Source organism: Apteryx mantelli, chromosome 2 (assembly GCF_036417845.1).
Source record: "Apteryx mantelli isolate bAptMan1 chromosome 2, bAptMan1.hap1, whole genome shotgun sequence".
NCBI classification, from domain to species: domain Eukaryota; kingdom Metazoa; phylum Chordata; class Aves; order Apterygiformes; family Apterygidae; genus Apteryx; species Apteryx mantelli.
Window position 1 is genome coordinate 36,346,674 of NC_089979.1, and position 18,104 is coordinate 36,364,777.

Genomic DNA, 18,104 nt, shown 5'->3' on the forward strand with positions numbered 1-18,104 from the left:
CTGCGCGCAGCAGCCATGCCGCTCTCTCCCTCCCGGGCTCGCGCCTCCCCAACAAAGGCAGCTCGCTTCTGCGGGCGGCGGGCGCGGGAGGGGCGCGCAGCGGCTCGCGGCCAGCTCGGGCCCGGCGGGGGCGGCGCGGCGCAGCGCAGCGCACCGCAGCGCTGCGCGGCCCCCACGCCCACCGCGGCGGCGTGCCGGGAGGGAGCGCCGGCTGCGCGGCGGGCGGCTGCCAGCCGCACGGCTGCCCCCGCCCCCGGGTCTCCTCCCTCCGCCGCCGAGCCTCCGCCTCCTCCGCCTGCTCCTCCTCCTCCTCCGGCGGCGGCGGCGGCGGCGGCTTTCTCGGCCCCGGCTCCCCGCGGCTTCGCCTCGCTGCGCTGCGAGCGGCTCCCGCGCCGGGCTGGCGAGGACGGTAAGGGCGGCGGCGGGGCCCGGGCTGGGCGCGGCGCGGCGCCGTCCCGCAGCGACCCCCCCCGCCCGCCTCCCGGTGTGGCGCCGCATCCCCCCGCCGCCGCGGGGAGCGGCGGGGCGGGAGCTGCCCGGGAAGGGGCCGGGAGCGCGGGGCGGGGGAGCGCGGCGGGCCGCGGGCGCTGCGCGGGGAGCCGCGCCGGGCGCCCACCTGCGCGGGGAGCGGGCGGCGGCGCTGCTGCTGCCGCGGCGGGGGCGCGCTGGGCGGCCGCGGTGGGCGCCTCGGGGCCGCGCCGGGGCCCGCGTAGCTGTGGGCGTGAAAACGGAGCCGGCTCCTATTACTTCTCAACCTCGGAAAGGTGGCTCCTGCTGCAGGAGATCCCCAAGGTGAGGGCAGCTCCGCGGTCGGTCCCTGGTGGGGCGGGCTGGCTGCTCCGAAATCCCCCCTGAACGTCAGGGGAAAACATAAGGCCCCGGAGAAAGAAGCTGAAAGTAATAGCTATTTAGCTGCTCGGAGTTATTTTCCTGAGCCGATGAGAAGCGTGCACTTCCTCCCGTCGATGCCCTCTCCCCGAGCTGCGGGGCAGAGCACATGGCTGCTTCTGCCGGGTCAGGCTCGGGCTCCGCTGCACATCTGTCACTACGCTGCGGGAAATCGGGCCTGGCTGCGGCTGGGCTGCCAGGCGCTTTAGTTTCAAAGTGATAATCTGACCTAAAGAAAACTTTACATGAGGGAAGACTTACCCAAAAGGTTGGTTATTTATTTATTTACTTTCCCCTCCCTCTTCCCTTGTTCAGACAGGGCTGTGATGAATCTCTCAATGAAGGGAAAGCAATGAAATTGCTTAGTTGTACAATACTATATGTATTCATGTGTCCTAGGTTCCAATATACATGGGAGTTCACAGGACAGAGGGGAAGGTTAAAACTTTGAAAGAGCTGGCATTGGTGAATTAACTTCTCCTGTGCCATCATAGTATTAACTTACTGTATCTGTATTCATGGGTAACTTGCATGTTGATCCCTCCTATTGCTTTTATTTAGAGTCTGCAGTTGTTATATTTGGATATTTAAGGCAGAAGGAAACATCTCCTTTGTGCTTAAAATGACAAAGGTATTGTGTTTTGTAGGCAGGAAGAAAATGTGTAACTCTAATATAGAACTTCTTATCATTTAGTTCTGAATACTCATTTTGTCTGTCAGTCTGCCACTAATTTTCTGGGTGATTTTGCAAAGGTCACTTCAGTTCAACTTCCCTCTTCTGTAAAATGCTTATATTGATTTAATATAGTATTGGGACAGAATTGGCATTTATAATTTATTACACATTCATACTTATATGCCATAAGAACAATGTTTTCTCAAACAACTTATTCTTGGTTCTGTCTGTGAAGCCCAATTGTCATTCTTGGTGTGTGTGGTACCCGGTGGGTGTACAGCTTGGCTTGTCTAATGTTGTGTCCTAATTATTTAAAAAAATGCTTGGAGCTGTAAAAGGGTCAGTGTAATCCATACCACACACTTGTACTGTAAACTGGCCTAGAACTAACAAAATAAAACAACTGTAAACACTTTCAGAGTAAAGTGCCATGTTATGTATTTGTGTCTGACTAATACAATGAATAGCTTTTCCTGAAGCTTGCAAAGTTTTCGGTGCTGTCATCTTTTGTTTGGAGAATGGCTGAATAAAGCCCTGTTTCTGTAAATGCTTGGCTTGAGCTAATGAGACTGGCCATGAAAGTAGAAGGCACCAGTGGTGTCGTGTGCCTGCTGGGAAGACGTGCCTACTGCTGACTGTGGCCAAGGGAGGTGGGCACAGACATCACCAGTGGGCCTTCAAAGTGTACTGTGGTGTACCTTGGGGACATAGGGCAGAGCTGTGTTCCTTGGCAAGGGCTCCATATTACGTGGTAGTTTACCACCTTTGTTGATATTTCATGTGTCTATATTGAGTTTCCTCTTTGTGGGTTTTGACCTCTTTGGGCAGGAGATAGCAGGCAGGTGCTGCACTCTCCTCCTCGCAGCTCCTTTGTGTAGATGCAGATATACCAGTAATACGCTTTTTTTAATGCAACTTACTGCAGTGTTGCAAGAGATTGAATTTGCTGATATAACCTCTCTCTTGTAAAGAAGGCCTAAACTGCCCTCATGCAATCCACAGTACATCTGCATAAAGAAAATTGTATCATAACTTAAAGCTAAGAAGTAAACAGTGTTTTGCAGGATCATACAGAGATCATTCACTGTCACCTTGCCAAAATGGTACTTCGTGTCCTACTTTAGTACTTGGCCATCAGTGCACTCCATATTTTCCTTGTGGTCTCGTGACATGCTGGAAGTGTCAGATCTCAGGTTGCTGCTGGGGATGCTTAGTAAGGGCACAGTCTTGCAGTGAACATGAGGTTGTTTTTTGTTGAAAGCTCATGTTCCTCTCCAAACTTTGGAGAGCTAATGCTTATTTAATGAGGCAGAAACTAGTTGATTGATTCAAAGAATAACTACACTTATTATAAAACATACCTAGGTAAAGGTGTTTTGGTTGCTCAAAATTCCAAAAGTGTATTTGAGAGATTATGCTAGCAAACAAAAGGAAGACTCTTTCAAATGTGCTTTCATAGGTATGTTTCCAAGCAGTGGCATGATTAGATTGGAAATCAGTATGCTGAAATATCATAGAATAGATTTTTAGCCATTAATTGTAATGGAATGCATAGTGACTGAGGCTTGTATTTACAGCCTGCACAGAATTAGACAGCATATCTTTGAACTCTGATTAAGGAATGTCTCTGGTCTCTCCGTGACTGACACTGGATCTTGCTTTCCATTGCTAGATTAGGATTCTGTTCCACAAGACCTTAGGCACATGTGTTGATTAGCCACAAGCTGATTCATTTTTAAATTAAATTGACAGATAAGCAAAAATGTCTGCTACAAAGGGCTTTCATTTCAAGGAAGTTTTACTTCAGAAGGACAAGTTTTGAGGAATTAGAGGAACTAGTTTGTGAAGTCCACTGGACTGAAGACCCATAGATGTTAGATTTTTTGTTTTGTTTTTTTTCTTTAAGTTTGGGATGTCTTAAATGAAAGGTACGACATCTGCTTGGAAATTGCACTTTAAGCAGGAGGAAAAACTTGTGAAGTGGGAAGATGCAGACCATGCCACAAGAAAAAGATACTGTGAGTTAGCTGAAAACCCGTAAGGAATGAAGTGAAGGAGGGGATCGATCATCAGACAGCAGAAACTGCAGGGATAACGTGGATTTGTCAAAACCTAGCACACGAAGAAATTTAAGATGAAACAGGAGGAGAAAAAATAAAAAGAAGAAAAGAGAAGCTGACTGTGATGTGTTGAGGATGTGTGGCTTTGACTCCTCCAAAATTACCCAGTTATAACTAGTTTTCAGTGGGGATGAGGATTTGAATGTGGGTGAAAGAATAACAAATGGAAACTACCGAAGTAAGTATCTTGCATCTGCTTCCAGACTTAATACAGTCAAACTGAGGAAGCAAAGAGTCTCTGTCTTAGGACTCTGAAAGAGCTGGCACAGAACATTAGTCAGGTAAAAAGGGTTGTTTATTATCTGCCAAGTTAGATATAGTGATGCGATTGCAATATAGCCAAAGAAGTATACTTCCCTTTATTTTAAAAAGGGGAAGAGGATGAAATCCATTCATACTTTTTAGTCTGATCTTAATAGTATTCATGGATTTAGAACAAGTTGGGAATGGAAGAAGTAATTAAATATACAAAGATAAGTGGAAAACAGGATAAAATACTGTGTGGATTTGCCAAGATTAGGTCATAGAAGTCTAAAGTCATATTGTTATTGGATAAAATACCAAATTTTCTAGACAAAGGAACAGAGTAAACTACTTCTGTTAAATATATGTATACTGTGGTGCTACGCTGAAAATAACTCAATTGGAAATACGGGAGTTGGCTAAAGAGTGGTAAAGTAGCTTAGGAGAACAGCTTAAAGAGGAAATTGTTGTTTGACTGTATTGCTAAAGGAATTATTACTCTGGATAGATATAGCTGGAGATCTGTTTTTTTTTGTTGGTTTTTTTTTCCTTTGTAATATTGGCTTGATAAAACCATGCTAAGGATGACACAAAGTTAGGAAACGATGTCAGCACTGAGAAGGATTGGGTTATTGCACAGGAAGAATTGGATGTCCCTGATGCCTGAAGCAATAGGAATGACAGGAAGTAAAATAGCTCTAAAAGCAAAGTCATCTGCTGAGTGTTTATTAAGAACACCTCTGCTATTAGTTGGCAGGTCATCCCTTAAAACAGGGCAGGAGGAAAAGGCCTGAATGCCATAGTCAAATGGGGGAATGACTGTTTCATGGTGGGTGTGAAATAAAGGTAAGGTGATCCTCAATGAGATCTCTTCAGTGGAGACAGGCAAGTTACTCTTAATACACAAGGCATTAGAGGCACTTCATGTGAAATACTGTATGCAGTTCTGGTCACTTGTGTATGGAAAAGACTGAATCTCATGGAAGAATACAGAGACATCCAGGTTGCAAAGATGACAGGGCATAAACAGTCTGGGTTTAGACAAGAGACTAAAACATCATGGCCTTTGTAGCTTAGCAAAGGCTGAGAAGGAAGATATCAGCTGCTTATAAATTGCCTGAGGTGAATTCCTAAAGAAGAGGAAGGGTCACAAGCTTAAGGCTCATCTCTAATTTTGGATTAAAAACTAGATAAAAAGGAGGATATCTGGATGACTTTGAATGTCGGAATACATGTACGCTGGAAATGAGAATGAGTTTCCTAACTATTAGATTTTGAGTGCACTCCTAGCTGTACTTTTCTTAAGTCCCAGTTTGTGTGTGTGTGACTATGAAAGTAAGGAAATATGCAATTCAGGTAGCTCAGGCTACCATAACTTCATTGTTTCTATCCTGACTGCTGTTCAACAGAAATAGAAAACACTTCTGTGAAGGAGAATTGAGAAGCAGAAATGCTTGTTGTTTGAGGTATGTGTTGTCCAATTGCGTGATGCGAATGGAATTTATAGCAAGTAACACTCCTGTCTATGGCATTAGTAGCTGCTGCTTTTTTCTTTTTTTTTTAATGTATAATGAAGTGGACTCAACTATAAATCATAAAATATTAAAGATAACCACAAATTAATATATGTGGGACAGAAAATGCCTAAGTGAAATGCAGGCTGGAGGTCAGGATGGCTGACCTGAACACATAAATAAATAACAGGATTATGCTCTCTTACTGAGTGTGTGTGCCCATATCTGTCTGTCCTCTATCTAATTTCATGCTTTTTTTTTTTTTTTTTTTTCAAAAGTGCTTTGAGAGCTGGCTGTATTTCTTGTTGAGAAGAACATGATCCTGGGAATATGAAGGGGAAGATTGCACCTGGGAAGGGACTTGAGGCAGAGCCTTCCATAGTAGGCGAAATGCAGTCCTGCTGAAGAGATCTACTGCTTCATTCATCAGGTGTAGTCCCCGCCCCAGGGCTTGGCTTTGGCCCTGAGCTATAGAAAGGCTAACGTGACCTACCCACAGAGAAGAAATTGAGGCTAGTGTCAGATATGCCAGTTCAGATGCTTGTTACATACCTTCTCCAGTAACTCTGAAGGCGTCTTTGGCCGTATGGCCAAGAGCTGTGTGCTTCATTGAAAACATAATAAAGGTGTATATGGCTTGAAGGCTTTGCTATGTTGACTTAATTTGATCTCTGCCAGTGTGTTTGTCTCTGCTAAGGTCTGCCCATTTATGAACTCAGCTCTCATATGGCTGGGCTTTGTGTGCACTGTCAAACTTTTGGAAGTTTCAAGTTGAACTTTGTGTGTCATTTTGTGGACAAGTTTTTTAGAGGAATTGTTTTTTAGAGGAATTGTTACAAACACACTTGAAGCATCTTATTTTTTATATCAAAGCAAGATCAGTGTCTTGACATTGCTTTATGTCTGTTTGTTTTTAATTTAGAAGATGGGAGGAAGATGCATAATTTCCTTAAAAAATGCAGTTGCAAACTCCTTTCTAGCATAGTTTACCTAAAATTTGATAGTTTGGAATTTTAATGTTTGGCTTAAATGCATACTGCTTTAGAAAAAAGTGTCTGCATCCCCCACAGGAAATAAATGTGAAGAGTTTGGGTTGAGCCATCAAAAGAATAATTTAACAGTTCCTGGGAAAATTGAATTGATTGTCTTGTAACTCTTAGCATGTATTATTAGGCTATTCCCTTATTGTGACTTTCATTTGCTCCTGTCGCTCTTTTATGAGTGTTGGGTGTATCATTAAAGAAGATGAGACTAGGGGTATGCTTTGCATTTTATAGCTTCCTTCATTTGACAGTTTTTCAGTTCCAAATATTAACGGATAAGGTGGATAGGTTATTATTTCAGATGTATAAAAGAGAGTTTCAACCTAAAATCAACCAGTCTCTAGCAAATCAGAGCAGAGCACATCTCTTGGTGCATAGTTGTGTTCTTTAAAAACAGAATCACTCTAATAATTTCCTGTTACAATTTGAGGTCTTGGAAAAGCCTGCATTAAGAAATGGAAGGAAATGTTTTAAGCCTTTATTGGTTAGGGAAGATAACAGCATCCAGTATTGTCTGCAGCTCAAGCAAGTGGAAAGGAGTATCCTTATTCTTGTAGCTAATAGGTCAAGGAACTGTGTTTGTTCATGGTAAGCATAGACTGGGAAGTAGAGAAATGGGGTTGGAGTGAGGAGAAAGTGGTTTAAGAGAAGGAGGTGAAACCCAGAATGTCCAGAAGTGGAAGAATAGAAGAGCGAAAATGTGATTGAGAAAACAAATTACGGAAAGACTGTGAATGAACAAACTGGTGAATAGGGAAATGAAGGAGAAATGCTTATATTACACTTGAACTCAGTATGCCCATTAACTTGCATTCAAATTAAATTGGAAAGTTCATGTTTTATTCATCACTGTGATGTAACTGTGGGATATCTATTAACTGGGTTGGGGCTGCACTATTAAAAACATGATTTGAATGAAGAGAAGGTTATAGTGGGGAAGGAACAAAGCAATATCTCTCGCTAAACTTCAGGAGAACCTTTTAGGCATGAGTATCTGTAAATTTTGTGGTGTGTTTTGTTTTGTTTTGTTTTTTTCCCCCTCCCCAAACACAAAGCAAAGGGAAGGAGAATAATTGTGGGAAGAAGAAAGGGAAAAGGAAGGTTGTTCTGCAGCCTTCCAGTGTTCAGTTCCACATGGTATTTTTTAGTTTCAAATAGCAACTTCAAGGCTCTCCTTCTCTTGTGAAAGAACCATTGGTAGGAATATCTAATTTCTTTTTTTCTTTTTTTTTTCCTCCTTTTTGTCCAGTACCTCAACATAGTATTAGACAAGTCTATCTTAAATAACTACACAAATACATGAGTGGACCCAGGTCTTTGGATTTGTAATGGCCTTTGTACGTTGTTGTCTCTCTCTGAGGAGTTATCTGTGCATGCTCCCATCTGGGAGTTCAGTGGACCGTTACGAGTGAAATACTTTCTCACTTATATATGCAGCTGAAATGTAGTTGTAGGAGAATCATTGTAAGTAATGGTTGTAATAGAGAACTCTTCCAAATGAGAATGTACGTTTTATCATCATTACCTTAAAAATGTATGTGACCTATATGACAGACTATTATTATTCCTCCTGTCCACCCCCAGCCATTTTAGACCTGTTTTTTAATCTCATAATTAAGAACATCTTGTCACTATACGTGTGCACATACTGCTTCAAAACTACAGTTAGAAAAGTTCAAATTTAATATTAGCATTTATGAACTAGTCATGCAGATATGAGTAGTTAAAACTTGATAATTTCCCTTGCGTTGTATTTAATTGCAAAATTCTTATCTATGTTATTTTGCCTTTCTGAGATGTGAAAATACTGAAGTATATTGCTGTTGAGTTTTCCCAGTGTGTCAGTTTTGGATGTTGAATAGCTGTGGTGAGTGACAACCTCACGAGCTTAAGTGGTAGATAATGTGAACAGAAATTTATGGATTACTTGTTCTCCAGTTGTTGGACAGAAATTGTTTTCCAGCTGAAGATCGCTTGTGGTTGTCAGACCTCTCCGTGATAAAACTTGATACAGTATGTAGGAATTTACTAACAAATAAGAATAATTAACTGATATCTACTAGGGAGAAACTGGAATCCCAATTCTGTGTTTTGAATATGCAATCTTAATACATGAGGTTTCTACAGTGCATTAGTATAAATCTTTGGGGACACTTACAGGCATGAAGGTCTGCTTGCTTAGATTTCTTGCAAGGCTTCAACACAAGCTTTGTCCCCTCACCCTGTGTTATACTCCCATATTTCTGCAAATGAAATGATGCATATTAGGCTAAGCTTCAGAGGTTATAGTTGAAGTGGATCTCTAAAATCCTTTGTATATTTAGAGTCACAAATTTCAATTAAAAAAAAAAGAAAATTCTATTTTGTTTGGCAGACTGTGAATTAAAAGAGAAACTGACTCTAATGAAATGGAGCACATAGAAATGTACAATGTAAGCACTCAAATTCAGAGAAAATGTTTTTCTTTCTTTTTGCTATAATGATTTGAGATGTTTACTTGCTTACTTGCAATTGTAATGAACAAAATTCATGTTTGGAAAAAGTCTTCTTTATCGTTGATGGCCTATTTATTATGACAAGCTTGTGCTATCAAAGCTTCTTTTTTAAGAAGACATATATATATATTTTTTTCCTCTTTAATTGGAGGATGATCAGTGTCCTTTTTCTCTTCCTTCCCTCTCCATCCCCCTTAAAGCAAAACAAAACCTTCAGTCCTTAAACAAAAGTGTCTTTGTTTTTACATTTGTTTTATGAAATCACTTAAATCCTTTGGGAAAAGCTTTCCTCTCACAGGAAGAGACAAAGTTCTTTAAAGCCAAAAACAGCAAGCCTGCTAACAGACATCACAATGTTTTACTATCTGAATAGTACTAGATTGCATAAAAGAAGCAATTTCTCATCTTAATGAATGAAAAAGTGCAATTGCAGAAATACACGCAAATAGACATATGGTTTTCACTTGGCAGATGCAAAATTAATAGCACTTGGGGCAAAAACTTGCTGTGTTACCTTCCTTGGAGCTTCTTTGGATTGCCACTGTTGTGAGTGCAACTTTAAAAGGGATTTTTTCAAAGCTCTGCAAGATGGGAAAATGGAATATTCTCTTTTGGCCCTTCTGTTTTTTTTTTTTTTTTTTTTTAAACCATTTGTTCTCTTGGTTCTCGATCTTTGAGCTGTTCTGATGCTGTGGCTCCAGCTGTGCATCCAGCCATCATAATTTTCAAAAGACAGCTGCTGCAGTGGGCAGATGTGTGAATTACCCTGTACTGATCTAGGAAGCTGGCAACTGACAGGAAACAATAAGTGAGGGAAAGAACCATAAAGACCAAGAACTATGTGAAATATCTCCCTGCTAATTTGTTTGCATAGGTTTTATCCAGAAAAATACTTAAGAAAAGGAATGTTGGGCAGATATGAGATTATTGCAGCATACTTTCTCCAAAATATGACAAAAATGCAAAGTTGTGTTAGAAAATGTAGCAGTGGCTTTGAGTTGTTACCTGTATTGTTACATGGACTGGAGGGATTGGGGGGTGGAAAACCATCCAAGTAGGTGCCTAACATGAATGGAAGAAATAAGCAGCCCCTCCCCCCCCCCCCTCCAAGGGCAGGAGGTGTCTGGCTTGTTTCCTGTGGAGTAGGAAATTAGATGCTGAACTGCAACCATGGTATAGGACAGTCCTAGAGGATGCTTTTGTATGCATTATATGGAGAATTCAAAATATGGGCGTATATCAGTGGCCTCCCAGAGATCGAGTGGCATCTCACAGCATCTCTTCAGGTCTCAGGCAGTTCTTGGACTTCGCTTAAAAATCTTCCTGTTGATGCTCTCCATTGCCTCTCTCTTCATTCTGTCCCAAAGCGCACACTGTGTGAAAATTTACAGCGTTAAATAGGTTCCATGTATTCACAAGCTGTGTAACTGCTATAATTTTGATATTGTACACTCATGGAACAGCTGTGTCATCAAGATTGGCTTGACCATAGTGCAGTGGTGAATACACGCATTGCTTCCCTGCCTTATTTTTATATCCTGATTTTTACAGGCACATCTGCTAGCCTTTCTGGAAGCCAGGAGGGGAATAGTGCCTTCTGAAGTAGCATCCTTACCTGAGGAATCCACTCAGAGGCATGCGTGGAGATGGTTATATGAACATTCACCTCATATTTCACCCATTTTAAGTGTTCTTCGTGAAGACTAGGCCAGAGAATTATAGGCTTTGGAGAGATAGAAACTGAATTAACTCATGCTTTGTGGGCTAAACAGCAGTGATGTTTTCATCACTTGGCCTAAAATGCAGGAGGCAAGTTGTGTAGGAAGAGGCCCTGTCCCCCAGTTATGTTTGGCATAATAAAAGATGGCATTTCACTCCCTGATCTTCCATTATCCGAGGACTGCTGTGAAGGTATTAAATGATGCTATTTGTACTGTTGCAATCAACTAACTTGCTTTCTAATTTCTGGACGAGTGTTGCTGAGAAAACTTCTAAAAATGTGCACTGTACCAATTTGAAATCAGATCCCCCTGCTGAACCTTACACATATTTTACTGCATTAGGTGAGCTGCGCTGCTAAGCTGGAGAGTACAGAGGGATATTTGTGTCCTGTGCTATTGTTATGGTCAATACTAATCAAATAATACTACTAATGACAGTAGGCTTATGTTACTACAGAGTATTGCGATATTGTTATATGTTTTGGTCAGAGGGGATCAATGAGGTAATGAAGTGGAAGAGCTACTTGCACCCATAGACCCATACTTGCTCTCCCACTGCCCTTTGTCCAATTTTGCTGTGGGGCTGAAACCTTTTCCTCAAACTTTCCTGGTAGATGCTCTAGCTGGGGTGGGTTGGGGGCAGGGAGGACAGGACTGGGGTCTAAGGCTGGTCTCAAAAATGCCGCATTAGTATTTGCACCTATTCATTTTGCTGTGGTTTAGGAGTACACACAGTTAGAACTGCAGTGCTGCAGAGTGGTGGCATGTCATCTGTTGCTACTGTTCGAGCGTTAAAGAATTGCAGTATAACTTGGACAGGAGGACAAGGAGACAGTTTGCATATTCACATGAATTCTGTCTGTTTTGAGTCAATTATCTGGTGTTCCCTATTGTCTTTCACAGTACTGAAGTGTATAAATACACTATTATTTTCATTTCAGAGCTATTTAGCAAACACTTCAATTGTAGAATAAAGTTCTTATCTGAAGGAGTGGTGCTATTATATGGCAATTGTTGTGCTACAGATACTGTCTAATGCAAAGTTAGCTGCTATGAGGTTCCAGTCTTTCTGCTATTTCTTTCCCATGCATAGAACACTTAGTAATTTAAAGCTGAATTTCTAATGAGAAACAAAACCTGTTTCTCATTCACTGTGACTCGTTTTTATGGAATACTTAATCCAACTTGGTGCAAATTATGAAAGCTGTCTAATATTTGAAAGTTAAGTCTGTTTTGAGCATCGGAGCAGACTGCAAAGTATGAGCAATCCCAGTGCGGTCCTTCTCTTCAATGAAGTGTCATTTGTACCATAGTGTATTAAACTGAAGAAGCAGTAAAATAGTCTTGTGCTTTGTTGTAAATAGCCTAACCGTTTAATTACATTTTTATTATGTGTTATTATAATAACTGATATACTGGGGTGGAGAAAATATTCTCTTGCTCTCCAGTAGAGCGGTCATATGGATGAAATTTTTTCTTCATTTGAAAATGTTTTGCATTATACAGAGTTGTACAGATTTTTATTAGGCTCAAATTTTTGTGAAGTCAATGCCAGAACTTGCTTTTTTCTTATAGCAAAGGTTGCAGCCTCTGACAGATATACTTAATCTTAGTTCTGTTTATCAAGTCACACAGCTCTTACAGTTGTTATCTGTGATCGACTACCTCTTTGACATGCCGACTAATACAAGTATAAATGTGAATGTAAGAAGTCTTGTGGTTGCTGCCCTACAGACCTCACTAGAACTTCTAGTGAGTGTTCTCCAAGGGTAAGATAGAGGCATAGGTTGATAAGGATGGTAAGGAAGCACTTAATGGTGTTAAGGGTATGGCTGGATTACTTCTGGCTGCTGTGCTCTGTACCTCTGAAGGCTTCTGAGAAAGTAGGGAGTTTCCCACTGGGTTGCTGTCCAGAGTCCTATTTCTTTTTTGGATATTATCATGTCTTTGATCGCAGCTTCACAGCCTTTGGGAGCTTGAAGTATAGGAGAACGTCTTTTGCCTGTTGAGAAATTACAGAACGCACATGTTTGTTCCTGGTTACACGGTAACCCTTAACCAATGTTTTTGTGACTTGAGAAGAACAGGCATGTGTTCTTCATGGAAATCTGTATTATTCAGATAATTGAAAACATGTTTTAAAACTCATCTGAATTCTCTTGAATTCTGTAATTGGTCTTCAGCCTAAATACATATCAAATGCAAAATGATGTAAAATTAAGACATCTGGTTTATTCTGTTGTCTGCTCATAAAATGTAACTTGTGGCAAGGAAAAATCTTCTCAAGAAAAGATTTCCCTTAGTTTCTTACTGTGAGTTATTCTCACTGTCTTCTCTTCTTGTCTTAACATTTTTTTTAGTTAGGACTTAAAATTATTCTCTCTGCTTGCAGTCTCTAGGACTTGCATTTAAACTAGCCAATTTATGCTTCATTTTTGATGTCTGTAGTAACTTTACCTTTATGTTAATGTATATAGATGAACAGTTTAGGACTTGACCTATATAATAGAAGTGCCTTTCAGGATGTATATATTAAAAAAAAAAGAAAAAAAGGAGGGGGAGGAGGGAGAACTAGTGCCCAATGCAATAATTTTACTGATGTCTGTAAAATTAGTGCTGTTAGAATAGTCGAGATCTGTTGTCTGTTTTGCAGTCATGGCTGTAAATGCAGCTTGTTAAGACACATTTTTAGCTATCTTGAAATGAGGCAGGGGCTGAGCTAGTGCTCAGGGGCAGAGTCTTTCCATAGTTCTCTTTACAGTCTTGATTTCGGGATGTGCGTTTCATGTGCCCTTATTGTGGGGTTCACCTTGTGGTTGGGCTCCCTGATGCTCTTGACAAGAAGCAGCCTCTTGGGAAGTTGTGCAGTTCCCTCCTGCACTGGAGGTCCCAGTTTCCCTCAGGATCTCACATAGGCACAAGCAGAGCTCAGCCTTGTCTGCCTCACCCCTGGGACTGGGGTATATCTGGCACCTGGGTTGGACTAGAACAACTGTAGGGCCTACTGCAGAGACCTTCTGCAGGAGAACGTGTTCAGCTGTTATGCGCACCTCGTGGCACAGTCAGAAACCTGCTGGAGAAACTAGATGAAGGGTTTATCCCACACACAGATTTGTGCTGTCCTGCTTAAACTTCCAGAGCTCCTCTCTTTACTGTCTGTGATTGAGCTATAACAATAATAAAATGATAGTAGTTGTCTGCAGTCACATATAAAGAACAGAATGCATAGGGCATAACACTGCACAAACTGACATGTCAGGTCAATAAGAGGGAATAAGCCCAGATTTTAGTTGTGTTTCCAGGAAGCCTTGCAGTCCCCTACCTCTAGTTCTACTAAGGACACTCAACAGGAGAGCTACAGCTGACATACCAGGAGTCAGGCCATGCGGAGCTTTTATAGGTCACAGTCAAGATTTTAGATCATAGTTAGAGAGAAAGTAGAAATCCCTTTGCATAAAGCACAGGGAGGTCATCAAGTGAAATAGTTCTCAGGGAAGTGTGCATACATGGGATAGGGAAAGGAGTTGAAAGGGGAACTCTGGATTTATGACTTGCACCACTGACCGTGGGTTACCTTAACATCCAAGAAACATTACATTGATGTTTCCAAGTGATCTTGAGTCATCTTGGAGACAAAAGATTGAATCCTCCTCCCCATCCCTTGGTATTTTTGACATTAACTCAATGGTGTCCACATGTGTACACACATACAATATTCTTTGTTTAAAAAACCTAAATGTTTCTGTAGGGACCTGATTTAATTTTCTGGATGAGCTTTTCCTTTCTGCACCTGGTTTGGACACAATCTGGGAAAGTGGTTCCAGGACGTGATTCGCATCCACAGGAGAAGCAGTGCTCCTCTGAGGATTGTTAGCTGCAGTAGGAGTATCACCTTTAGTGGCAGGTATCAACCCAAATTCATCTACTGCAATGCACATAGAAGAGGTGGCATATGAGCCCTAAGCTACTTCCCTTCCCCCCCCCCCCCTTGGCTTTTTATGTGTCCAGAACAGAATGGTGACAAGGCACAGCTCTGTGGGGCACTCTGTGGAATGTATTCCCTAGTACCTCTCCCTAGGCCCCCTCTCAGATATCTCCTAAAATACCTCAAATGCTTTTAATTTTCACTCAATGTCTGTACTTTGAGTTGCTTTGTCTGGAAGTAGTTACTTGTAGAAATTCTCACTGGTGGTATAAGATAACTTGGCAACTTCTATGAGAAAACAGTTATATGGGGAAGAGGTTATTTTGAGACTTTGTCTTATCTGGAGAATTGCCAAAAATTAGGAAGTACAAAATACACTTTTTTCCCTGAAATTTCACACTGCTTTTAAAAATAAAATGCTTCTGCTTTTAAGTGGGTGAGTCCTTGCTCAAAAGTAGTGATTCTCAAATGTTCATATTTTAGCCAGGAATAAAATCCTTTTTTTGTAAAATCTTTTCAGAGCCTGCCTTTGAGAAGGAATGAATTTGGTAGTCTTTAGACTTTTCTCTTTACAGAATGTAATAAGTTTGTTTGCTTTTTCAAAGGAAAAACTGAGAATTGCAGTGAACATGCTCTGTTGCATTTTCAGCCCAGCTTTATACAGGATAAAGCTGTTTAGCCTTTAATACAGTAAACAAACTAGTTAAAAGGGGTAAGTTATGTAATTATCATGAAATTTTAAATAACTATGAGCTATTAGTATCTGATTGTCAGTAACAGCATATTATGATATTTAAAAATTAGCATGTACAAAGCAGCTGTCTGAGCTTCTCCTCTTACTGAGCTCATAATTAAGGAGGTGACTTATAAGTAGGAAAATGGTTGCAGATATTGTCAGATCTTTTAAAGACTTTTGGTTATTCCAAAAAGAGATTTTGAGGTTTTGTGGCTTTTATTTTTGTTTTCCCTCACTTTCGTATCTTAATTATGTAAAAGTTTTCAGATTGCAAGCTGAAGTGCTATTTTATTTCTCCAAGAGTCTCTTGGTGTCAGTGTGGTGAGTGCCAGTTTCAGGAGCTTGTAACTTGTTTGTGACAGTCTGTTCCTAGCTGAAGTATAGCAGATGTTTGATGCTTTAAAATAATAATGAACACCGTAAAATACTTAGTAATATGAATGTACTTTACAGGTCCTGATGTAATTTCGTTTGAAACTAGCAAATATGCATATGGTATATGGAAACAGATAAGAAAGTACTCCCCCTTTCTGTGATATCGTATCTGTTGTGGACTGCAGCTGACTCTAGGCAAGAAAAATACATAGTGGATAAAATGTGAAGTGATATTAAACAGTCCCAATGGCAATTAGCTTGAGTTGTGCATTCAAGGGGGAAGGGTGAGAAAATAGCCTGCAAACTTTTGCACTTCTCAGTGCAAAACTGTGGGTTTAGGCTCAGTGTTGGCTACAGATGGACTAGGAATTGAATCCCGTTTTACGGATAAATCTTGCCAAATTTAAATTCTATTCCGTGTTAAGAGAAGCAACACCAAAAGTAAACAAAATAATTCTTTCTGCTTTGGTATTTGAACTTTTATGAGGAAAATGGCATGTGACTGAAACCAGTAATTTCAATCTCAGTAGCAAACTATGGAGACTTCTCAAAGCTGCTGAGCTTGGACTTCTGAATTTCTGATGCTCACTTAACTGCCCAGGTGATACAAAAAGAGCTTCCATTTTGAGATGGAAGTAATCCCTTAGGTCCCAAGTTGGGCTGGAAGTTTCCTGGTGTACCAGTACCTACTGTGACAACTTTATATCACAGCATAAAAGTATAAGAAAGGATTGCCAGAGGCAAAAGGAGATAGTATTTAAAGAGGAACCTTTTTTCCTCTTTCACCTAGTCATTTTGCTGTATCACATGAATGATAACTGTCTTTTAAGATTATTTTGTTGTTATGGGAATTCATTTGTTTCTGATGAATTTCTCCTCCCGTCCCCTGTTTTTTGAAGATCTTAAACTGAGTGCTTAGACTTCATGAATTAGTCCAGGAAATTATGGAAATGTAATGCAAAGTTTACCGTATAGTGATATGTATGACAGCATCAACTTGAATTGTTTAATATCTGCACAACAACAGCTTTTGATTTTTCTTGAGCTTTTTTTCCTCACTGTCAAGTTCATTCCCAAGAATGGTGGGTTGAATATACATGTGTCAAATGCAGGTATTGCTCTGGCAAAATTGCTGACAAGCTAAAGTAGGTGGTTATTGTTTGTTTTCCAGGAAGACAGATACAGTACTCCACTTCTGAGCCAAAAACAACTTTTCTCAGACAAAGCTCGATCTTTTTGTAAGTATTTTAAATCCTGCCTACGTATTGCAGGTGCGCTACACAGACCACATGCTGACCGGTGATCACTTCCTCTGTGGACAGAAGGATTAGAATCGAGTTTCAGTCCTAATCCTGGGTTTCCTGCTGCAGATTAACTTTCAGTTCTTATTCCCGTTTATCTAACTGTGCGTTAAAGGCTATGTTTTTATTTATTGTTGCTCTCAAAAACAAACAAAAATTCTACTATGCACTACATTTGAATGAGATTGTGTTAAATGGTATTTTGATGTCTGTTATAGTGGTGAGTCTATTAAGACTTGTGCCTTATTCTTTCGGGCTCCTCACACATAATTAGGCATGTGCTATACAAATTCATGGAGTAAAAGGCATTGGCTATTTATTAATTAGAGCTGAATGATAGTAACTTCATATTGAGATTATTTTATGATACCTAAATGGTTTAAGATCTCAAAGCTCTTATTTTTTTCAGTTAATGCTTTATTAGTCTATGTTTTGTTATTTTTAACTTTACAGTAAATATATACAGTTCCTTATGTGCGGACTGATATCCTATAATAGAAAATACATTTTTTGTTTTCCTTGGAGTTTGAACCGACCTTCAGAATTTTATATCTGAAAAAATGCTTTCATCACTCTGGGTTTTTTTTAGTGTTCTCTCTGTGTACTTTATCTGATCCACACTTTTAAATGTGATTGTGCACAGATTAATAGCATCTAAAATCAATGTTGGCCAGAACAAAAATATTAAACTAAATTTGTTCAGTCTGTTCAGTTGATAAAAACTTGGTGAAGAAAAACTGTTTCCTTTTTACACAGTTCCTTTTGTTTATCCTCAGAAGTTTTGGATTTAGATACCTAGTTAAACCATCTAACCTAACTAATTAAGACATAATCATCTAGATACAGCATACAATCTGGTTTAAGCAAAAGGAAAATTAATTTCTTGGTGTTCTAAGAAATTTAAAGGAAATATTTTTAAATTGTTTAGCCAGGGCAAATGATATCATGTTTTTCAAAGAAAAAAAAATTACTAGAAGCGTGCACGTGGTATGGTGTGTTAATTTTTGCATAGTTTGTTCCTAGCTGAAGTATAGCAGATGTTTGACATTTTAAAATTATAAGGTATT

At 40.3% G+C, this 18,104-nt stretch overlaps 1 protein-coding gene across 10 annotated transcripts in view; it reads left to right on the forward strand.

Moving 5' to 3' along the window:
• Nucleotides 1-321: 321 nt before the first annotated feature.
• The window catches only part of FAM110B (family with sequence similarity 110 member B), a 122,428-nt gene continuing 104,645 nt past the window's right edge, over nt 322-18,104 (forward strand). For 4 of the 10 annotated variants that reach the window (XR_010883289.1, XM_067290479.1, XM_067290478.1 and 1 more), the window contains exons 1-2: nt 322-409; nt 16,908-16,974. The gene's annotated coding sequence lies outside the window, so the exon portion shown is untranslated. Of the gene's footprint in view, nt 410-764; nt 793-822; nt 1,157-5,719; nt 5,872-16,907; nt 16,975-18,104 lie in introns of those variants that run through there. The other 6 variants (XM_067290476.1, XM_067290480.1, XM_067290481.1 and 3 more) reach the window with 5 other exon arrangements.